The sequence below is a fragment of the Dunckerocampus dactyliophorus genome, chromosome 7 (assembly GCF_027744805.1).
Source record: "Dunckerocampus dactyliophorus isolate RoL2022-P2 chromosome 7, RoL_Ddac_1.1, whole genome shotgun sequence".
NCBI lineage: Eukaryota > Metazoa > Chordata > Actinopteri > Syngnathiformes > Syngnathidae > Dunckerocampus > Dunckerocampus dactyliophorus.
This window is the reverse complement of record NC_072825.1, coordinates 13,652,323-13,675,142: the sequence shown is the minus strand read 5'-3', so window position 1 is coordinate 13,675,142 and position 22,820 is coordinate 13,652,323. Positions and strand designations below refer to the sequence as shown.

The following is a 22,820-nucleotide window of genomic DNA, read 5'->3' as shown; positions in this document are numbered from 1 at the left end:
TGCTCGACGTATGGCAACACAGCACACGCATGTGGTTTCAACACATACAATCCCAGTTTCGACTACGAGGAATAACACAGGACGCGACAAATATTTCCACAAAGTGGCTGCACTGGACCTCCATGTTCTCAAATTGTAGAAACGATATGACGCAAAATGTTAGTGGTTTTGAAACCGTGACTGTCTAATACCGTGGTAACCGGCCCATGCCTATCTGTGCTACAATGAGTGCAATTGTAGTCTCGTCATTACAGTAGAAACCGTTTAAGTCAGCATCAACATACGTGGTCGGCCGCTTTTGTCAACATTAAATATTATTATATTATATTTTCTATCCTTTTTTTTGTCATCTTCCTTATTATTGCCAAGCAGCGCCAAACAACAACAGCAAAATAACTACGTCCAGTCACACAGTGACTTCCCGTTCAGTGCAAAATACGTTTCAAAATATCCTGTACTAACCTGGATTCTATCACAGCAACAAAATGCACCAATTTGATTTATTTTTAGATTGTTAGTTACCAGAAGAAAGGTTTGTGCATGTATGAAAGCTTTCTTGTCATTGTAGTCAAGACATACAATGTAATTACCGTTGCAGCTGTTTGATAGGAGTATGAAATATCACATGAAAAAAGGGTAATTAAACTAAAAATATGCTCAAATGGGGGAAAACGATGTCAACAAATGGCCGCAGGTTCAAAATCCTTTATTATGACCCATTCTCCTTACGGCTCTGATAAAAGTCACAAGTAAATGTGCAAGCAATAGTTAGGGGTGTCTTAGAATATTCAACTATTCGACAATCCCGATTTCAATCAATAAATTGGACTTCTAACTAACAGATTTTGGCAAGTTGTTTTTCAAGCCATGTTCCTATTTTATGTGCACTTTTCTAATGTGTGATATGCCCACTTGCCGACAGCAACCATGTTTCGGTTTTGTTCATCTTGATTTCTGTGTCACTAAATCAATTTCCTACCGCGTGTTTTTGTTTATCAGAGTGTTTTGGCCATTTTCTTTGAGGTGGAAAAAGTCGCAAATGAGATCTTTGTACAGATCTCTATTAGCTTTCCTCTAAAAAAAAAAAAACTATGAGCGAAATCTAACAAATCAGATTCAGCCATGAAAACTGGGAATGAGTGAGTACACCACCATTTGTATCTGTATCTGTATCTGTATCTGTATCTGTATCTGTATCTGTATCTGTATCTGTATCTGTTCACCCATCTAAATTATCTGTATCCGTATCTGTATTTGGAGTGGTCGTGGCATAAACCAGAAATAGGCGTGGTGAAACTGGAAATGGGTGGGGCTTAAATCAGTATCGGTAAATTATTTTAAGTGTGAAATTGACATGGATTGATCAGAAGTTGTCATATTTATTGTTTATTATTCAGCTATATGTGTACTGTGTATGTGTGTGTAAGTGATCTGTATGACTTTATTATTTTATTATTTTTTAATGATCTTTGTGAAGTTGGTGATTCATGCAAACATCCAGTGATGGCAAACAGGGAAATAATCAGTCAGGCTTGCTCACTGTAGTTTTCTCAAAAGCACCGCGTTCAGTACTACGAGCAGTTTTTCAGCGGACTTTATTTCACCAGCCAAATTAGAAGCATGCAGACGGAAAAAAAATGAAATACCGGCAGTGACCGACGCAACACAAGCTGTTCACAGCTCTGTCTTGTCAAATGCACCGCGTACATAACAAAACAAGTTTACCAAGTAACTGTAGGTATGAGCCAAGCTGGGGAAAACCTAAAAAATATCCGTGTGGAGGCAGTGACCAACGCAACACGAGCCGTTGTCAACTCTGTCTTGCCAATTGCAACGCGTACGTGACTGAAGCACGGCTCCTCTTTGGATGCAGCCTGCAGCAAGTCTGTCTCGGGAAGGGGGGTCGATGTGTGTGACTGGCCAATCGCAGAGCGTAAAGAGTACTTACCCAAGTTACCCAACTCGTTTCATGCTCATACTTGGCAAAAATGCATTATCCGTAATGGATACTCGTCTAAAACGAGTATCTGTCTCATTGCTAATGAAAATCCTTAGTCGAAAACAGCCCTAATAGTTATTTTCAGTTTTGACATCAGCTTATATCGACATCAGTCAACCAGTCCCAGGGGAGTCAAAATAAGTGGGTTCCACTGTGTTATATTTGATTTAGAAAATACTCATAAGCCATTTGACCTCAAACCTGTATATGAAAACAGTTTATTTCAAAATGGCCAAATGAAAACTTGGATTTGGGTCATAACGTCTTGCAGCCTGCCAAGACCCACATCAGAATACACAAGTGCACATACTCACTCCACAGAATGAAGTGCACTCACACAGCTGTCTTTTCGAGGCCACTAAGTGCTTGTTTTTGTGTGTGTTTTTTTTCTCTCCCATGCAGCAAAGCCCATAATTGAGTCATAGCATTTAAGCATCAAAAATTTGTAGGAAGTTTCTACTTATTCTCGAAATACTCATTGCATCGCATATTAACTATTCTCTGGTGGATATAACCTCATGCCATCTGATTGTTGAATAGAGCGGAATTACCACTGATTTACTGCAATCAACCTGTTTCCCAGAACGCGATGCCACTCTGTCACGCTATCATTAATCTGCTGTGACTGATCAATAACAAAGGGTTAAACAATTCCTACTTCATCCTATTTTTATTATGAACTACTCAAGAAACAGGGATGTCCAAACTATTTCCAGTGAGGGCCACATACTGAAAAAGGAAAGGATGCAAGGGCAGCATTTATATTTTGCATAGATATGCTAAAAAGTTAGATATATTTCAAGACAAAAATGCATCTCAGCTTTGTGACATAGGTGAAAAAGCATATTGTTAATATCAACTTTGGTCTTTGCTTCTTTTTTCCCCCATTTTTGCTGTTGTTTTTTTAAATTTCCCAAATATTTGAACTTTCTTCTTAAATATTCAGCCTTTTTTTTTTCGCAATATTATGACTTTTCCCCCCCAACCTAATTTCCCCAAAATGACAACTTTATTTTGCTTTGTTTTCATGAGTATCATATATTTTTTCTTTAATATTTCAACTGTATGCTACTAAAATGACATTATTTTTCCTCATATTATGAGTTTATTTTCACAAAATTTCAACTTTTTTCTTGTCAGAACTATTTTCTCTTATTTTGACTTTATTCATGTTAAATTACTACAATTTTTTTTCACGTGTGCTGTTTTTTTTTTAAATTTACAACCATTGAAATGTACTTTTTGTAAATGTTGCTCTCGTAATTATGACTTTATATTTTGGCTTTATTCTCGTAACATTATAGATACATTTTTCCACAAACTAATTTTCGTTTTGTTTATTTCTCATAATAGTACAACTTTTTAAAGATGCGTCTTATTTCAGCATGACTGCTTTTTTTCCATTTGTGCTGTTATTTATTTATTTTTGTTTACTTGTTAAATTCTATTTCGAAAATGTGCTACAGGCCAATAAAAAAAAACAGCCACGGGCCGCATTTTGGACACCCCTGCTCAAGAATGTTTGGGTTGTGGCAGTAATAGCATTTATATGTATGATGTATACTGTATTTTTTAAATAGTCAGCAATTGACTTAATAAAGTTCTTACAAAGTCAGGCTTTTCAAACATCCTAAACAGTGCGAAAATACCACCAAGTGTAAGACTGCTGCAGCGCCACCGTGCTATGTTGCGTTCTTCTTTACACTGACTAACTGGTGTTTTCTTCCACAAGCATTCACTCAACACAAACACATAAAGTCTGCTGACAAATACTCCGCGCTCTTGCCTCCCTCATAAACTGTTACCTTTCACAGGAACTGCCCGTGATCTACACACAAAGATATTAAACATCATAAATCAGCTTCATAAAGGATGCCTGGGAGATTCAGTGTCTTTTTGAAAAATAAAAGAGCAGAGAGAAACCTAAATCCTTGTGATTAATGTGCTTCTGAACCCTCACATAGCCATGGTAACCGGGGCAGTTTGCCATGCCATTTAGAGGATTCAGGCACTGACATAAACATAGTATTTAAGCCTAACACCTTCCTTTTAACAGCTTAATTCGGGGGGGAACAATACATAAAAATAAAAACCCAAAAAGGAAAAAGTAAAACATGGCCGTCTTCAACAAAACGTAAGATGACAGCACAATAATAATAATTAAACTACTTTCCGTTAATAATTTCATTGCAATAAATGTGTTTCAGTAAGGCTAAAATTTAATTATATGGGTTACACCTCGTATCTATAAACACAGACTTCTATAATTATGCCATGCATTCCAGTACATTATGAAACTCTGAAAATACTGACATACTGATTGGCTGCACTATTATTAAAACAAATATTCACACACAATAAATAAATAAACGGAAGGTAGAAAATAAGCATTCGGAGAGGCTCACATTTCTTAATACTTTACTATTAGTGGCCACAACATTAGGCAGGCTGGAAACCCCATTAAATATGCGATCACGTTACGCTGATGAGCTCAGTCACTTACATGTATCTGCATGGTACGGCACTGTATCTGATCTAAATGGATTGTGCAGGTGTACGCAATGAAACGGCTCATATGGATATTATTTCACAGTTGCTTTTGAAATAAAGATAATCATTTTATGAGGCTCTCCAATACATTCAATTTAAACACAAAATCAAAGATGCATTATGGTTTGGTCATAAACTGAATGCACCAAAAAATGCATGCTGTCCGGAACATGTGAGGATATTTATATGCACGCTATAAAGACTTTTTTTTTAGAAGTACATAAAACAAAATTGAGAAGAGAATTATAGAGTGGAAAGCAAAATAAAATGAGTAAAGTTTTTTTTTTAAAAAAGGGAGGAACTTACCCACTGTGCAGAACTGCTTTTATGTTTGTTGTTGAAGCCTCGGCTGAGTCAGCTACCTAATGTTTGCTGCCTCAAACTGATTTTGTCAATAACAATACTGTAGGAAAACAGACAGAATGATAAATGTAGATCTCGTGCAGAAGCTTACCAGCAAGGGACGGGAGAAGCAAGTGGGAGAAATAATGAAGAAAAACTAAAATATGAATTAAAAAATCAGCTTGTTTAGCTTGGGGAGTGAGCGCTATGGTAGCAGTTCGACACTGCCATACGCATGCTCCCACATCATTGCAGATCACTTTATATGGCACTTAATGCCATAATTACATTTGTAAAGGTAGAATTCTTGATACATTCCCTGTATTGTAATTAATCAGAACTTTTTTGCAAACTTGCAGACACATGAAGCCAGTGGTTTGTTTTTAGTAAAGTCAGTCAACATTTCTATGATAGAGTCTTGACTGCAGGCCACTAGATTCAATTACAGGAAGAGTGGATAGGTGAGCGCTGATTTGAAAGACAGTATTTCAAAGTGCACCCCAGAGTGCGAAGTGGAGCGTTCACACTGATGACACTAATTCTTCAGGGAAATTCATGTAAGTTGGTGAGTAGGCGTTTTAGGACTTTTAGCCCCAAGCACCGAAGAATGACTCCTTTCTCATATGCTCTCCTGAAAGTATCAACAATGCCCGAATGGCATCTGTCAATCAAAGAATTTAACTGTTGATTGAACTGCTTGATTGATTGCTAGATTATTAAAATTCAAAGTCATTCAGAACTTTTCTCTAAATCCATCAATAGGTGGCTCATGGATAATCAAATGTACACACATAACTGAATTTTGTGTTTTATCAACTTTTTATGATGTTTATATGTTTATATGTTTACCGTGTATTTATTTAATTTGCTCATTGTGCTCATTGTGACAGTTTTTTTGTACTATTTTGCAAAACCATTTTTTAATTGCTCGTTTTTTAATGTCTTGCATATGTGTTGTCCTGTTATGCTTTTAGATCAACCTGTCATGGGACTGCAGATGAAAATGTTCCTTTTTGGCTAAACGTGGTATATTTACATGTACAACTTTGATGTGCTCATATGAATGAACATGCATTGTCCGAAATAAACAACAAATAACAAAAAGGCTTGCAATAAAAGTGTAATAAAGTGTAATTATTCCATTAGATCACAGGTGTCAAACTCGTGACCTGGAGGGCCGAGACACTGCAGGTTTTCTCTCCAACCAGTTTCTTCAGCAGGTGATTTAATTGATGAGCTCCTTCTCTCAAATTGAGGGAAGGAGGAGGTGTTGATCATTAAAATCACCTGCTTTAGTGACTGGTTGGAAAGAAAACCTGCAGTGTCTCGGCCCTCCATGACACAAGTTTGACACCCCTGCATTAAATTCAGATTCAGAACTCTCCCCACTTTTCAGTGGCCATTATTCACTCACAACACGATCCAGGTTTAAGACCTAAATATACCTTCCACACTTATTAAACGCATTTAATGTACAAATGTATAGTTACTCCCCAACTAAGTAATGATAAAATAAGATGATGGAATCAGATGTGTCGGTGTAGCCAGTCACTGCACACAGCAATGGTGCGTTCAAGGGCCGCCGAACCAACTCTGAAATCTCAATGCTTGATGTAAAAACATTAGCAGTGAAGCATAAAGACTTTTTTATGCAATTAACGATGAATACGTTTTCTGTAGAAAAAAAGGTCTATTTTTGTAGAAAAAAAATGTAAATGGTAATTTTTAACAAAAATGTGCAAATTTGCGGGGCCACCAATGCTGAATCGCAAATCTTCAGGGTTGTGCATTTGATAAAGAAGTATTTTTAATGCTGGATTAATAAACTGATGTGTATCACGTGACTATCATGTTGATTCTCGGCTTTGACCTCTCTGAATGGAGTGAGTTCTCTCTCTGTGCTAGTTTTCTCCCATAGTCCAATAACATTTTGATGGGATAAAATTCCAATTTGCACATATACAGTATATGAATGGAAGTACAGTGGAACCTCTGATAGTGTATGTCCCGGTTAGCGTGTTTTACGGTTAACGTCGAACATTTACGCCAAAATTTTACCTCATTTTTCCTGCATTTTCTGGTTAGCATACAATATGGCAAGCATATTTTTGTGTTAATAATACACTGCTTGAGTCCAAGTGTGTTCTCAATGTATTTTTTATTACAAAACGTCATTGGAGCCTTTTAGCTTGTTACTACATTGAAACTGGAACCGGAAGTCAGCTCCGTTGCCCATATATGACATCATCAATGGTTGACTCTGTAGTTATTTGCTAACTAACACAGTTATGCCACAAGTCTCTAAATTCAGTAGTATTTCTCACCTTCTTTATCAACATGCCGACACTTGCAACTTTCTTTGGTTCAATTTTGGGTTACTTTTGTAGCCGTGATCAAAAGAAAAACCGGGACTTGAGGTGAGAAATGCAACTGATTTCAGGAAATAAGTCATATCAAAACAGGAATGCGGTGTCCGTGTTGATCTTGCTGCCACATTGCGTCTTTGTTTCTCGTCTTCAATGAACTAAAAGTAATGTTGTTCATTCATCCCTTTCTTTCGTCATTTATATGAAGAGTCGTGCCTCGTCATTTTGTGGTTCAACTTTTGCGGCTTCACTCTATCATGGTTTTTGAAAAATCTACTGAATAATAAATCATGCTGTTTCGTGGCTGAGCACAGCCTACTATTAGTCAAAAAATATGCATATTTAAGCAAATGCTACATATTTTTTTGCCTAAATTCATCTTTTTTTCAAGCATACAAAACAGTCAAATGAACTAAAATACAAATGTAAGGCATGTAAGGTGTCAAAAATGTTACTGTAATGTAACAAAATAATGTAATAATAATGTAATGTAATAAAATCTCGAATAAAAACACGGGCTATTGTTGCAGTCGTAACCCACAAAGCTGAAACTCAACTCTGAACCTGTGATGTCACTTTCTGGCCATCACTCATTCTGCTGCTCTAGGGAACACATTTGTAGCAACACACACAAGCACGAGTCTACTCCATTGCATAATGTGAGCATAAAGGTGACTATAGGAGTGGTTTGTCATGTCTAGACGGCTCAAATAATGTTTAAAAAACTTAACTATGAAAATATTCCATTTGTAAATAAGGAATCCTACTACCCAGAAATTCACTTGTCAGGCTTGGAACCAATTAACTGTGATAAACAAGGGATTACTGTATTTATATGCATTTTGAATTGTTCTCTGCATGTAGAACTGTAAAACATGTTTTGTGTTTGCATCGTGGGCTTTCTGGAAGAAATTAATTGGATTTACATGATTTCTTAAGGGAAAAATTGATTTGGTTAGAGTACGTTTCATGACGCTAACCTAGGTTCCGCTGTACATATGTGCCCTTTGATTGACTGGTGAACAGTCCAGAGTGTGCCACACCTCTTGCCCAAAAATCTGTTTGGGTATCATGCAGGTCCTGAACAAAATAAGCAGTACAAAATGAATGAACGATTAAGGAACAATAACAGTAAAAACATTTACTGTGTGACACCGTCATTCATACTTTAAATATAGTTAATATTTACAGCACCAAATCAAAAGGTTCCAGTGGAGCAGCTAGAAATTCAATCAAGTGCCTCGCTTAGACAAACTCTATGACAAAAAAGTGTTACAAAGAACGCGCCTCACTAAATTCAATGGCAATCATTTAATTTAGACATCAAAATAGACCGCACACACACTTGAGTTGATTAGCAAGCGCTCCTGCGAGTGTGTGGTGTGTTTTAGCGGGAAATTACAGCTTTTTCAACAATTCCTCAGTTGGAATCCCATTCTAAAGTGGATTTTATCTGAAAATCACAATTATTGTGTTCATTCTCTGTTTTAATGGGCACTCCCACTGGGCTGAAGGAGACACTTGTCTATTCATAAATATATAACTGCTGGGGAATCATTAACTTTTTGTTAGCGGTACAAATGATGGCTTATTGACAACATTCCACAAACTCTTTTGTTTTTACGGCGTACACATCCATATCACTGAAAACAACATAATCTAAACCTTTTTCACTGTGGCCCTCTTTTGTGTTTGAGCTCAGTGGAAAGCTTTTTGGCGATATATCTAACATGAGATAAATGTAGTCTGAATTTATGGGAAGACAGACGATGTTTACGAGGAATAAGAAAAACAGAAAAACCCCAGATGCCGCATTCAATGGTACAAGCGGGTGGAGATCATTTCAGACAGTGTTTGTGGAAAATGATATATCACTTCTGTTTGTGTGAATTTAAGACAGTAAAAGCCAAAAACAGAGAAGGGGTGATCATTTGCATGAGGTGAAATATGTCAGATTTTTATGAGCGGAGAAACAGGAATGTCTGACGGTTTGCACAGATGGCGGCCATCCTTGGTCAACATTCACATAAAAAAACAAAATGAGCGTCTCCCTCAGCGTCAAGTGATTCCTCTGCCTGAGAACGCAGATGCAAATAAAGGGGTAAATGTAAAAGTGTTAAAGTAGGCAGAAGTTGTAAAGGAGCGAAAAGCGGAGTTTCTATTCACCACTAGTGAAATCCTTTCTGCCTTGTTGAACTTTATTAAATTCTGTCGTTTCTCTCCTTCCTGTCTGGCTCCTTTTGTCAGCTTCTTCTCATGCGTGACACTTTTTTTTTTCTTTTTCTTTCAAAGAGGTGTGGTAGAGGGCACTCAAGCAGAAAGAATGTGTTGGTAATAATCATACAACAGTGAACCAATAAGAATCCTGCTGAGTACCACGGTGGGAAATCTCAGGGGAGTGTTATGTAGTCGTCCAAAAAATGTCTATATACTTAAATACGTACATTTAAAGATGACTCTCATCTCGGGTATAAAAGATCGAACAATGTGCTGCAGATTAATCTGATATAATTTTGAGTTTTCCCAAAAAAAAAGCAAGGATACCTGAGAGGTTATACTATTATCATTTTTTAGTCTTAGGATGCCAATAAAATAATTCGATCCAAAACACCTAAATGACACTGTAGCACTTACATGCTTGAAAAATGGTTTGCTGGAATTTGAAGCTTTTTTAATAAGTAAATTTTCTCAACTAGGAGTCATAACGTCATTTAACAAATTGGAAAATTCAAATTAGAAGTGCACCTGAACTAACACTATACAAGTAATATTACAGTAAAACAAATAAAGATATAGTTTATGAAGTTATATAGAAAATGACTGGTTGCACGGCGGCCTCGTGGTTTGCACCTCTACCTCACAGAGTCACGGTTGGAACTTCTCCGTGTGGAGTTTGCATGTTCTCCCCTCGGGTTCTATCCAGATACTTGGGCTTCCCCCCACATCCCCAGAACATGCATGTGAGGTTAATTGGAAAAACTACATTGTCCATAGGTGTGAATGGTTGTTTGTATGTGCCCTGCGATTGAGTGACGACCAAGCCCCACACCTCTCACCCACAGTCAGCTGGGATAGGCTCCACCTCACAATGACGGCAAGCGATATAGAAATTGGATGGATAGATGAATCGACGGACTATATAAAACATGTACAGAATGTAACATTATGCATGCTGACAGTTTAATAGGATATAGAGTAATCCCTCGTTTATCGTTAATTGTTGCAGTGATAAGTGAATTTCCGTGAAGTAGGATTCTTTCTTCACAAATTGAATATTTTTGTATTTAGACTATAGAAAACCTGTTTTCAACCTTCTAAATATGTGTTTATACATTATTAGAGCCCTCGGGAGATGAAATAACACCCATGTAGTCGCCTTTATACCCAATATAATAGATATAATCTGAAAAAAAAGCCATTTAAGACAAATAAAACTCTAAAATAATGCTTGTGTGTTTTTCAATAAATGTGTTCGGGGGTTCAGAGTTGAGTTTTAGCTGGATTACGGGCACCACAGTAGCCCATGTTATTATTATGATGATTATTATTATTGTGCTTGTTGTGAGATAATTCAAACCTGCAATTAGAACCCTGTTTCTGGCAACCATGTCTGGCGCTTGTATATTTTACCTACTGACACCTAGTGACCAGTGTGGAAGACTGCATGTTGAAAGCATCTTCTTAAAGGGTTCCTGACATGATAAAATTTGCTAAAATATGTTATATTGTGTTTGTAATTATGTTCTACTTAGTTTGATTTTTTAAAGAGAACAGTACATTTGCAAAAAGTACATTTATAGTTCATGGCGCCATCCATGGCAAAAAACTTGCTCGCAGCTCAGCCTCTTTTCCGGAAGTGACGTCATCGGGGTGACACCTCTCAGCTAAAGCTGAGTAAACAAAGGCTTCTCGAGATTGTCGACTTGGTTCATTATATTTTTCATCAAAATAGTAGTCATGCCAAAATGTTGTGTAGCTGCTGGATATTCACAGTATCCGAGTGATACTGTAAGTTTGTTTTCTTTTCCAAAAGAGGAACGTTTAAGACAACAATGGATGACGCAAGTGCAGAGAACGAGGGACAGATGGACACTCACCTCGGCTTCTGTTCTTTGTAGTGATGATTTCACTGATGACTGTTTCAGAGAAACACCTTTACAAGAAGCATTTGGCTTGAAAGATATGGTATGAACGCATTTTGAAAAAGGATGCTATTCTGCCAGTACACAGGAAAAAAACAAGACAAGAAAGAACGACCATTACGTCAAAGATGGCACAAGAAATTAAGCCATGTCTTGTTTACATGATGTCTTCTAAACACTATTTTACGATAGTGAGAAGGCTGCATAGCATTATACATATTATATAAAGATCTTTTGCGGCGGTGGTGACAACGGCAGCAACACTCGTCGACGTGCAGCCACATATACAATCAAACTGGCTACAAAAACCCCTTTACGCTCATTAAGAACAATAGTACAATAATTGAAGGATGAGCAACTCCAGAGTAATTTACACTTAATTTACTATTCTGTGTTTTGAATGTGACCGATATTCATCTCCATGTCTTAAGGCTTAAGTCCATGTTCTGCAAGTTCTCTATTTCATCCCCAAATGTTTCTTTCTCCTCAGAAACGATTAAAACATCACTCAAATATTTGCTATAATCACTGTATACACCCTCTGTCTCGTACACCGCTGTTTGTTTACCTGGGTGATAGTACCCTGATGGCGTCACTTCAGGAAATGAGGCTGAACTATGAGCTAGCTCGTCGTGGCTGGCGCCATGAACTATGAATGCAATTTTTCAGAATTTACCGTTCGCTTTCATAAATCAAACAATGTAGGTATATTACATATTTAAGCAAAGTTGATGTATCATGACCTTTGTATTTTAATTTATTTAGCCATTAGCCAATGGGTTTAGCCTTTTTTTTTTTTTTTTACTAATAGGCCATGTTCGACCATGCAACAGCAATATTTACTAATTTCATATATTTCTGAAAGAAATGTGATAGAGTGAAGCCAGGAAATTTGAATTTCGATGTGGCAAGGGACAACTGTGCTTCAGAATGAATAAAGGCATGGCAAGTTATCTTTCTTCTTGTCTTAGATTTTTCTAAATACCCATATCTGATGTTTTCTCATCTATTTTTTTTAATTTTATTTTATTTTTGTCCACTCTGGCCTTGAAGAAGTATTTCTGCAATCACCCATTCATCACAGCGGCTCCAAAGCCAGCCTAATGGATATGAAAGTGCAATCAATTGGCCAGGAAAGGGAGATTAGACAGGGATGAGTCACCATATTCCTCCTTCTTGACAACCATGGCATGTCTTGCACCCCCTTCAAGAAAGGTCGCCGATTGATGCCTATCTTTCAGCAGTTCAGCTTTAATCTGACATTCCGTGTGGTTTATTATCATATCCGCAAAAAGCTCAAAAAGGCCTCAGTCTCGTGCTCTCTGTTTCCCACCTGTGGAGCAAGCGAGGATGGATAGGATATTTGTGAGAGCACATATTTATCTATTGATCGCTTGAAGAATAAAGTGAAAAGAATATGAAGGGTAAGAAAAGGCATCTCTGCAAACATAAGTGTGAAGTGGCATTGTGAGATGAAGAGCAGCCTCTCTCTGTTTGTGCAATCCAAACAAACAAACAGAGGGTCTCGACAGAGTGCCTTCACTGACCTTTGTTCAAAGAAGCCATCTAATCTGTTTTCACTTTTCTTAATTAGCAAAAGCACACAGATTTTTAATAGTGCTAATGGAAAACAGCTCTCAGGTGATAATTACGAGGAAAAAAAAGGACACTTGAACACTATTAATATGTTAAATGTATTCATCATCAGAACTTTGAAGCTATACAATATATAATATGGATTTACTGTAGGTCCAAGTGTGGAGCATAAACATTTTCCTCTTTGGCGGGTGGTGTTTCCTCACTCAAGGTTACAATGTACGCAGACAGTGATTAACCACTGCTTTACAGGATCCACAGAGCCACCGTGCATGCCCTTGAGGTGGCAAATACATGCATGTCCTCTTTGACTGTGACTGTAGAAAGCACCAAGCTTCTTTCCAAAAATGTTGGTAAAAATAACACTAAAAAATAACTGAAATAACAACAATAAAAATCTGTAAACTACAAAATAGCATGTTAATGTTCTAAATGTATTAAACTACCTTGAAAAATAAAATTACTCATAAGGCATAATGTTAAAACACATAATATAACAAAATACTATAGATTGATATAAAAGTAGTTTTCAGTTTAGAAAAAAACAGTAAATATCATTGATTAAAAAAAAGTTTATGTAAAATATTTTTTCCTCATTTTTTTACAGTGCAGATGTTTTTTATAAACATTTTTTTTACATTAACAACATCATATGAATAACAAATATATATGATAATATAAATAAAATACATTTAAATGAATAAATGCAATAAAAATAATAAAATGTGTATTTATTATATCTGTATTATTTGCATCTATGTTACATATTAAATGAAACATTTTAAGTGCATATATTTTTAATAATTGCAACAGCAAACCTAACACACATTGTAGTGTGAGAGATGACGAAAGATAAAAGAAAAAAAATAAATCCTTTATCTACATTTTTATCAATATTTGCACAAAAAATAAGTGGAGCAAAAAATAATATTTCAGTAATAATATCAGTATGATCAGGAGACTATTTTACAAGCAATAATTAAAACAAATAGTGATTGAGGAGAGTAGAAAGCTGCTAGCTGACTGCCCATTGCACAACAAAACTGCAGCATCATATCAATAGTATAATGGTGATACGGTATATTAAAACATAGTTGAAGAGTCGCACTTTAACTCCCTTTTTAACCTCTGATGACTGATCTAAAGCCACTGCAGCAGTTTCTGCTCAACAAAGTAATTCTATCAGACAACACGCATAAACTGTAGAGTGAGAAAGGTGATACAAAGAGGCAGGTTTGGACAGGGTGCGTGTCGAGAAAACGGCAGTCTTAGCAAAAAAATGATGAATATTGGATCTCTGTCTGCAGCCGTGTTGCTAAATTGCATTTTTGCAGCACTGAGCGAAGCGCCCTTCACTGGTATTAGCAAGTAATGCAAGATAATGCAGTGATTTTTTAAATTTTTAATACATCTTGATAAAATACTGTTCTTCATAACACAACACAATCTAATGTATCATAAAGAAACACAAAAGATTAGATCTCAAAGACTTAAGATTTCAATATTTTCATGTTGATGGGGTAAGTGTGAGTTGAGGTGTGCGGATCTTGATGTCGGGTCACTACTGTCTCCCAGAGGTAACTTTTACACAAGCAATTTAGGCTGGGACACGGTTGCACAGGATGGCTGTGTGTGTTTGTTTTTGTTTTTAGAAATCCATTATTCTTAATTATTATTCCTAATGGCAAAAAGAAGCAAAAATAAACATGATTTTCTTCCTGCATGATGCCCTGAACCCAGTAGCTGATGAACCCAACCCCAGGTTATGCCCCTTGAACAACATTAAAGCCCCTCTTGTATGGCCAGTGTGTGGTCTGCCTCTGCAGGAAACAAATTAGCTTTCTTGACCTTGGCCCATGTCCGCCTTCCACCCTTCACCCCCTCTTTCCCCCTGGCCTTCATCCGGCCACTTCAAGGGTCAGTTGAATGACAAGTCACCTCTGTTCTCCTCCACAGTGGGGATGTATTCAAATGAGAGCTAATACAGGCTTCATGTGCTTTGTGGGAATTAAACTTTATGAGATCTGCTTAGATTTGACGTCAACTGGAAGTGGTTAGAATGAATGCAGTCATATAATTGTCTCGCTTAGAACGTAAAGAAAAAAAAAAGAGAGTAATTGTGGGAAATGAAAACACAGCAAGTGGGAAGAGATGTTTATCATTTTTGCAGAAAACAAGCTAAAAAGAGATTGACTCTGAAGTACTGAAAGAAGAGAAATAGAATGAAGAGGAGGTCTTTTGCAACATCGGGGGAGTAAAGATTTGTGTCACACGCACCTACAGACACATCACTTGCACCAAGATTGAAAAGTGGATGTTTTTCCCTCACAATAATGGGTTTAGATTACAGAAAGAATGCTATTTTGGTTGTCAAAGCGGCCTCTGCCGGAGTCCAAAATTTGTGATCTTTGGCTATTATGGTTAACAGAATTCTTTCAATATTGGTTTGCAAACCCAACAGACAAATCTGATTCTGCCAGATGACATGAAAGTATGTTTTTGCACATCAACCTCAAACCTGTGAGTTAAACAAATATGGATTGTTTTAGGTAGGGAAGTACCAGCACTTTATTAATACCCACATTACTCTCCACTGATCTCTGAGGGCTTCTTAATCTTGTGGCTAGCTTCCTTAACGTATACATCATAATGTGATCCATAGAGCATCAATAACACTGGTAAGGGTCTTTATGTCTTTGTGCTGGCTCACAGCGCTTATTCATTCTAAAGTGAAATAAACACGTCTTCAACACATGGGCCTGTCACTCGTCTTACTTAGCTAAAATAAAAATGTCAACCCAAAAATCCAGCCCAATTATAATAAAAATAATACCGAACAAGATAAGTTGTTGATAACTGTTTCAGACCACACGAGTTAAAAATATGTTTCTGTGTGGTGGAGTCACACAAACACACGCTTCAGGGACTTGTTTCCTTTAAACCTTCAACGTGCTCTATATTGGGGATTATTTATTTTGCAGTATGATTCAGCTGCTGTTCTGGGAATGGTTGGCAAAACATACATACAGTAAAATGACTCAGGGGCATGGCTTTGGCAGTGTCCCAAATTGACCATATCCTTATGACTAAACGCTAGCTTAAGCCTGGGCAATTTCCTCTTCTTTGCTTGCAGGCAACCTGCATGTAAAAATGATTATTGTGGGTTCTTTGAGTAAGGTTCAACAAATACGGCTTTCTGACTAATAAGGCCACGAGATATATTTTTTTCTTTTGCATTCAGACTGCAAACAGCAGTTGTATATGTACTATTTGTCAAGAATATTCTTGTTCGCACTGATAAAATCAATTATAATCCCTATGCTGCTGTATGCAAGTGAGACCTGGACAGCCAAAGACGTCATCTGCAAAAAAAAAAAAAAAAAAAAAGGTCTGCGGGCGTTCAGTTGCTGTAGGCACCAGCCGTTACGAAGAAAGTCTACAATGGGACGCCATCAGGAAAAGAACCAGCTCCTTTCTTCTGCCAGGGACTACTATATACCCTGTTTGCCAAAGGACTTGCAAATTGAGGGTTGGCCTTGTGAGTCACCTTTGAGTACACAAATAGATGACAATACAAATCCTACTAGACTCGAATGATACCAAATGACATATATATATATATATATATATATATATATATATATATATATATATATGGAAAAGTCTGCGATGCAAACTTTTCATTTTATCTGATTTTTCTCTGTGTTTGATGAGTAACAAACATTTGTATTAGTCTACAATCTACTGACATTACTCCCAAATTTCAAATAAATATATTAAAATATGTGTAAAATGGTGATAAGACAAAGAATTCAATATTTGTTGGAATGATGCTGACTTTTTATCATACTGTAGCTTTCATGCATCTCTCCGCTACTCAAGATTTGAAGTGGTCTCTTGAATTTATCCCACGCTGTATATATATATATATTTATAAAAATTCCAGTACTTCATTGTATATAATAGACTCCATATTATAAGAACTACAAGGTTTACTTCTATTCCAGTTGAACTACTCAATTTTAACTGAAATATCTTCTCCTGTCAAGAATCATTTGAGCAAATGCCAATGTTGAAAGGATTCCTATCATTTGGGTTCTAATCTCAGGTAAAAGTGTTGAATTTATTCTACCTTTTTTTTCATAGGATGTTTTATTTTTTGATTCAGAAAATAAAATGCCGATTTGCTTAACCAGTTACCATGCGATATATAAATTAAAACATTGAATTTGACTTATCAGTTTTGAATTGTATAATATCATTGAAATTAATGTTTGGTTTTAAACCAGTGTTTGTGTCTAAATGTGTGTGTTTGTGTGTGTGTGTGTGTGTGTGTGTAAGGTCACATGGCTAAGCAGACTCCAAAGTCCAGACTGTAGGAAGTGAAAGTGCGACTGCAGCCACAACACTGTTCATATATGCGTTATTTTCTGCACTATAGTGGAATTGCTCTTCTAGTTTTCCTCATGAAAGAGGACAATGAAAAAAAAAGCTGAAAACGTTCCGTATTAGACAAAGGAAAGAATCTACTGCTTTGATCCTGGTAACTTGCAGCATACTCCAGAGCAGGCGTCATCGTTTGGTGGACGGTTGTGCAGCTTGCATGCAGATAAATGCTGACAAGATCAGTCCGGTAGATGGCAATGACTTATGACCTCAATATGATTATACTAGAGCTCAAGAAGAGGAGTGACTCACAATGCAAATCAAACTGGCCATTTTCAAACAACAGTGCCATCTAACTAAAAGGTGATAACAATGTTAAAACTGATATATTAATAATGTTTATTTTTAATATTAATAAGATTCTATGTATAAAAATGTTTTAGAAATGTACTTTATTAAGAAATACATGAACTGAAAATACTCACACTAGGGAGGAGCGAGTACACCACTATTTGCATCTGCATCTGCATCTGCATCTGTTCACCCATCTAAATGATCTGTATCCATATCTGTACGCGGGTGAGCGGGGAATAAACTGGAAGTGGGCGTGGTTTAACTGGAAATGGGTGGGGCTTAAATCAGTACATTATTGAAAGCAGGGGTCACCAACGTGGTGCCCGCGGGCACCAGGTAGCCCCCCACGACCACATGAGGTGCCCGCAAGCCTGCTTTTCATTCAGGTTTTCAGTTAATAATGAAAGAACAGTAGAAAGAAATGCATTCTGACATACAAAATGTGAGTCGTGGACACCAGCATTTTGTTACTGTTCTGGTAAAACAAGCACATTTGCTTTGTTTGGGTTTAAAATAAGCTCTGAAAATAAATGTTACAAAAATGAGTAGCTCTTGGCCATTTTCATTTTGTAAAAGTAGCTCTCACAAGGAAAAACGTTGGTGACCCCTGATTTAAAGTAATGGATTGATCCGAAGTTGCTATATTTATTGTTTATTAGTCAGCTGTGTGTATGTGTACTCTGTATGTGTGTAAGTGATCTGTAAGACTTTATTATTTAATTATTTTTTTATGATTTATGTGAAGTCGGTGATTCATGCAAACATCCAGTGATGGCAAACAGGGAAATAATCTGTCAGCCTTGTTCACTGTAGTTTTCTCAAAAGCACCGCGTTCAGTACTACAAGTACGAGCAAAGTTTTCCAACTGACTTTATATCGTGAGTCAAATTAGAAGCAAGCAGACGGGCAGACGGGGAAAAAAAGAAAAAACACAGGCAGTAATCGACGCACACAAGCCCTTCACAGCTCTGTCTTGTCAAATGCACCGCGTACGTAACGAAACAAGTTTACCAAGTAACTTTCCATACAAACTGAAATAGAAGCGAGCTGAAGAAAACCTAAAAAAAACAGTCCGGAGTGGAGGCAGTCACCAACGTGACACGAACCGTTTTCAACTTTGTCTTGCCAATTGCACCGCCTATCTGACTGAGTCACTGCAGCCTGCAGCAAGTCTGTTCAAGGAGGGGCAGTCGCTGTGTGTGGCTGGCCAATCACAGGGCGAGAAGAGTGAATACATAAGTATTTACCCAGTGAGGATTTACCTTCATCACGATTGCAGATACTGATGAGCTGTACTCGTTTCATGCTCGTAGTCGGCGAAAATGTATTATTCGTAATAGATACTTGTCTAAAACAAGTACCCTAATTCACACTATATTTGATGTCTGTCACTTTAGGATGCCTCGTTCACAGATTTATTTTGCATACATTTAAGAATTTTTAGTCATTCAAGTTCAGTGTGAAAATCAACAATATATATAAATAGAATACAGCAAAATTTATTTTCTTTTTATTATCTTATTTGGCAGCGAGTCGACTACATATTATGTTGTGTATCTTTTACACATTTTTCTGAACTGGACTTTTTAAATTGTGAACCACTAAGCTAGCGCATTTTAATCAACTGTGTATTTAGAATATTGGATATGTCTTTATTGAGAACTTTTGGATGTGGAAATTTTCAAACTATGAGATGGATATTTTGAAAATAACTTTTTTAGGCCGCACGGTGGTCTAGTGGTTAGCATGTTGGCCAACACAGTAACAGTCTGGAGATCGGGAAGAGGGTTCGATTCTCCCTCAGGCATTTCTGTGTGGAGTTTGCATGCTCTCCCCGTGGTTTTCTCCGGGTACTCCGGTTTCCTCCCACATTCCCCCCCCAAAAACATGTATGTTAGGTTAATTGGCGACTCTAAATTGTCCATAGGTATGCATGTGAGTGTGAATGGTTGTTTGTCTATATGTGCCCTGCGATTGGCTGGCGACCAGTCCAGGGTGTACCCCGCCTGTTGCCCGAAGTCAGCTGGAATAGGCTCCAGCATGCCCCCCGTGACCCTAAAGAGGAGAAGCGGTATAGAAAATGGATGGGACTTTTTTTTTATTGACATACCTAATCTTAGTATTTTGTGTGTGTGTGTAATTTCCAATTAATTCAAACAAACCCATTCAACAAAAGCCAATTCCCCAACTCAAACCAGGGTCATTTTGGGCTTAACAGTATGATAAGTAATCTATCAGTATGTACAAAGTTCTGGCTTTGTATTCTGATATAAATCAAACTGTCAGCAACTTGTTTGTTCTGTTTTGTGGAGAATGTTGATCTCATGGCAGACATCCCCACTGACGTTTATTGAACCTCTCAATTTTACAATTTTGTTTAAAAAAATAAAAAGAAACACCTTGGGTAACGTGATTTTCGGCACCTGCACATTCTCTTCGTTGCTGTTAACGGAAAAGAGATAACTGAAAAATTACTCAAATAAAAGGAAGAAGGAATAAAAGAAGAAAGCATCAAAGCAGCCTCACCCTGAAATTGTTATACACTGAAATATGTTGTTTTGTATTTCCCGGCTATTCAATTTTAATTAGTTTTGGGAAGACATGTTTTTATCAGACGTATCCACACACACACACACACACACACATACATCACCATTCTAAATTATAACGCATACAAATAAAAAACTAAAATGAATAGGATTAAAGGGATAAAAAGGTGTTATACAATACAAAAACATGTCTAATACACGTTATCAAAAAGCAATGAGACAAAACCATTGTCCCATTTCATTTCGGGGAACAAACCATTACAATTTTGATTGCATTTCCTTGGGGTAAAGATAATAATTAATTTGGCTCAGGGGAACACACATACAATGGTGGACCGGGACGTACAAGCGCATCACAAAATGTTAAAATGGGACTTTTGCCTTGAAATGAAACAGTCTTATAGCATGGCAACTTTAGTAAAAATATACTGTGGGACAGAGAAAATGGCAAATAATTAAATATACTCTCAAGCTCAGACTGCAAGCACTATTTTAGAAATATTTCTAGAAAATAATTCAGATAAATACAATGGATCTTAGAGTTAGCTGTTAGTTGATTTGCCTTGAACAATTTCAAAATAAAACATATGCATGTGAATATGAAGCTATTAAACGTTAACTCTTATATATATAGTTATGCTTCTGCAGGACAAGTAAAATGTAATAATACCGCTTCAGTTTCATGTGCATGTGTTGTGGTGGTTATCCTGTCCCCCCCTGTTCATCCCTGCCCACCTCCCATTGTTATTCACCTTGTTTATTGGCTGGAGCAGCTGCGGCGTACTGGACATCATCTGAAACTACAAACGACAGGATGCAATAAGCTGGAGAATAGCAGCAATCTGAAGGAAGTTCTCCATTCACCAGCGCTCCCTAACTCTCTGTCTTCTTATCCTGTGAAGAAAATAAAAAAATCAATACGGGCTCACAGGGCTTGATAAAAGTGCGGGGCAGAGAGGGCTGCAATTCTGGATGTAGTAAATTAAAGCAATCAAAAATTTTCCAGTCGCCTACAAAAACTAACAAGTCTGTCTCCACAACTGTCCATCATCCTCCAGCAACTTTTGCATTACTCCAAAACATTTAAATTTGTATAGTTTCCAAGTGCAAAATGGTTGGTATTACATGGTAAAATGCAACCGAGCCAGCTCACTACCGAAACAAATTGCTGGTATACAGATATTAGGTAGCAAGGATAGGCTGCGGCATCTATAGCACTTCATAGCCCATATATATATTGCCCACCTGTAGCCGCTTGGGGGTCAGTGATGTTCATCAGCACTGTTACTGCAGCAAATTGTTAGCAAACAATTAAAATACGTTCTTTCACTGCCTCTTTTTCTGCACCAGGGTCCAATCAAAAACCAAAGTGTTGCACATAAAAGTTTTAGTAACAGTACAGCCATTTTTAATTCATCTCAATTCAATTGAAATATTTTTTTTTCATTTTAATAGATTTATGCGTAAATTAGGGCTGTCAAAAATAGTGTTAACGGCAGTAACTAATTTATTTGATTAATTACGTTAAATTTTTTTAGCAGAATTAACGCATGTGCGCCATGTCAAGCAGAGAGGGGTGCTCTGTTATGATGGCAGACGGGGGCACAATTGCGTCCCCACACAGAGACTGACGCTCTACCATCTCACAAAGATGTCTATAGTCCTCCTCGGAAAGACATTTCCTCACTGTCACTTGGCCACAGTGAGGTGCATTCAGCAGCACTCAATCAAAACAACATCTTTATTATGAATGTATTTGTGGTCCAAAAAAACCTAAATACAAAGAAAATCAATAAGTGAATGTTCTTTACACTCACTTTGTAACTATTAAGGCGGAAGTACAATTTGCTGCAATTCCCACAAATCCCAGAGTATACATCTACACTCAAAAGAGTGAATTCAACTTCAAAAATGACTTGGTGCGTTTGAACGCAACCCCTCAATGGCTCATAACAAGGTTAAAGTGTGATTCAAATTCAGAGCATATGAGACACAGAGGTTTGGGACTGGATTTTGGGAGAATGAACATATATCTGTCCGTCCGTCCACTTTTAAATGTTCGGTTTTCTCGTTCAACTTTTCTTACTTTTGAGCATGACATGGTTCTCTCAGTCACTTCTCGGTAAGTAAACAAACAATGAATTGGCTCATTTTGAGTGATGTCACCTCGTTTTCTGTAAGTACGCCCACAAACTGCTGCTGGGATCCGTCCGTGCGCATGATTATATGTTATTATATTTTCCATTCACTTTAATTGGCACGGGTGGGCTTTAAATCCCAAAATTTTAATTCCAAAATTGTATGACCTCATACAAGCATTCAACTTTATGTTGTACTGTACAAAAAATATCTCACCTTTTACAGCAAGCTATCTATATTTGACCTTCGGAAAAACAACTACTGTATACATTGTGATTGCAAGAACTCGATAATGCTTCTTCCCTGAAGTTTGTTGTGGTGTGTACTGTATATTCTTGATGAAGGTGTTCACCTATTGCGTGCCCAAGCTCACACACAATAATTTAATTACATTAAT

General features: G+C 37.1%; 1 long non-coding RNA gene across 1 annotated transcript in view; it reads right to left on the bottom strand.

Moving 5' to 3' along the window:
- LOC129185703 (uncharacterized) overlaps positions 1-22,820 on the bottom strand; it is a 43,667-nt gene that overhangs the window by 7,229 nt on the left and 13,618 nt on the right. The window contains exon 2 of the long non-coding RNA XR_008572118.1: positions 21,037-21,178. This is a non-coding gene — a long non-coding RNA (uncharacterized LOC129185703). The remainder of the gene's footprint in view (positions 1-21,036; positions 21,179-22,820) is intronic.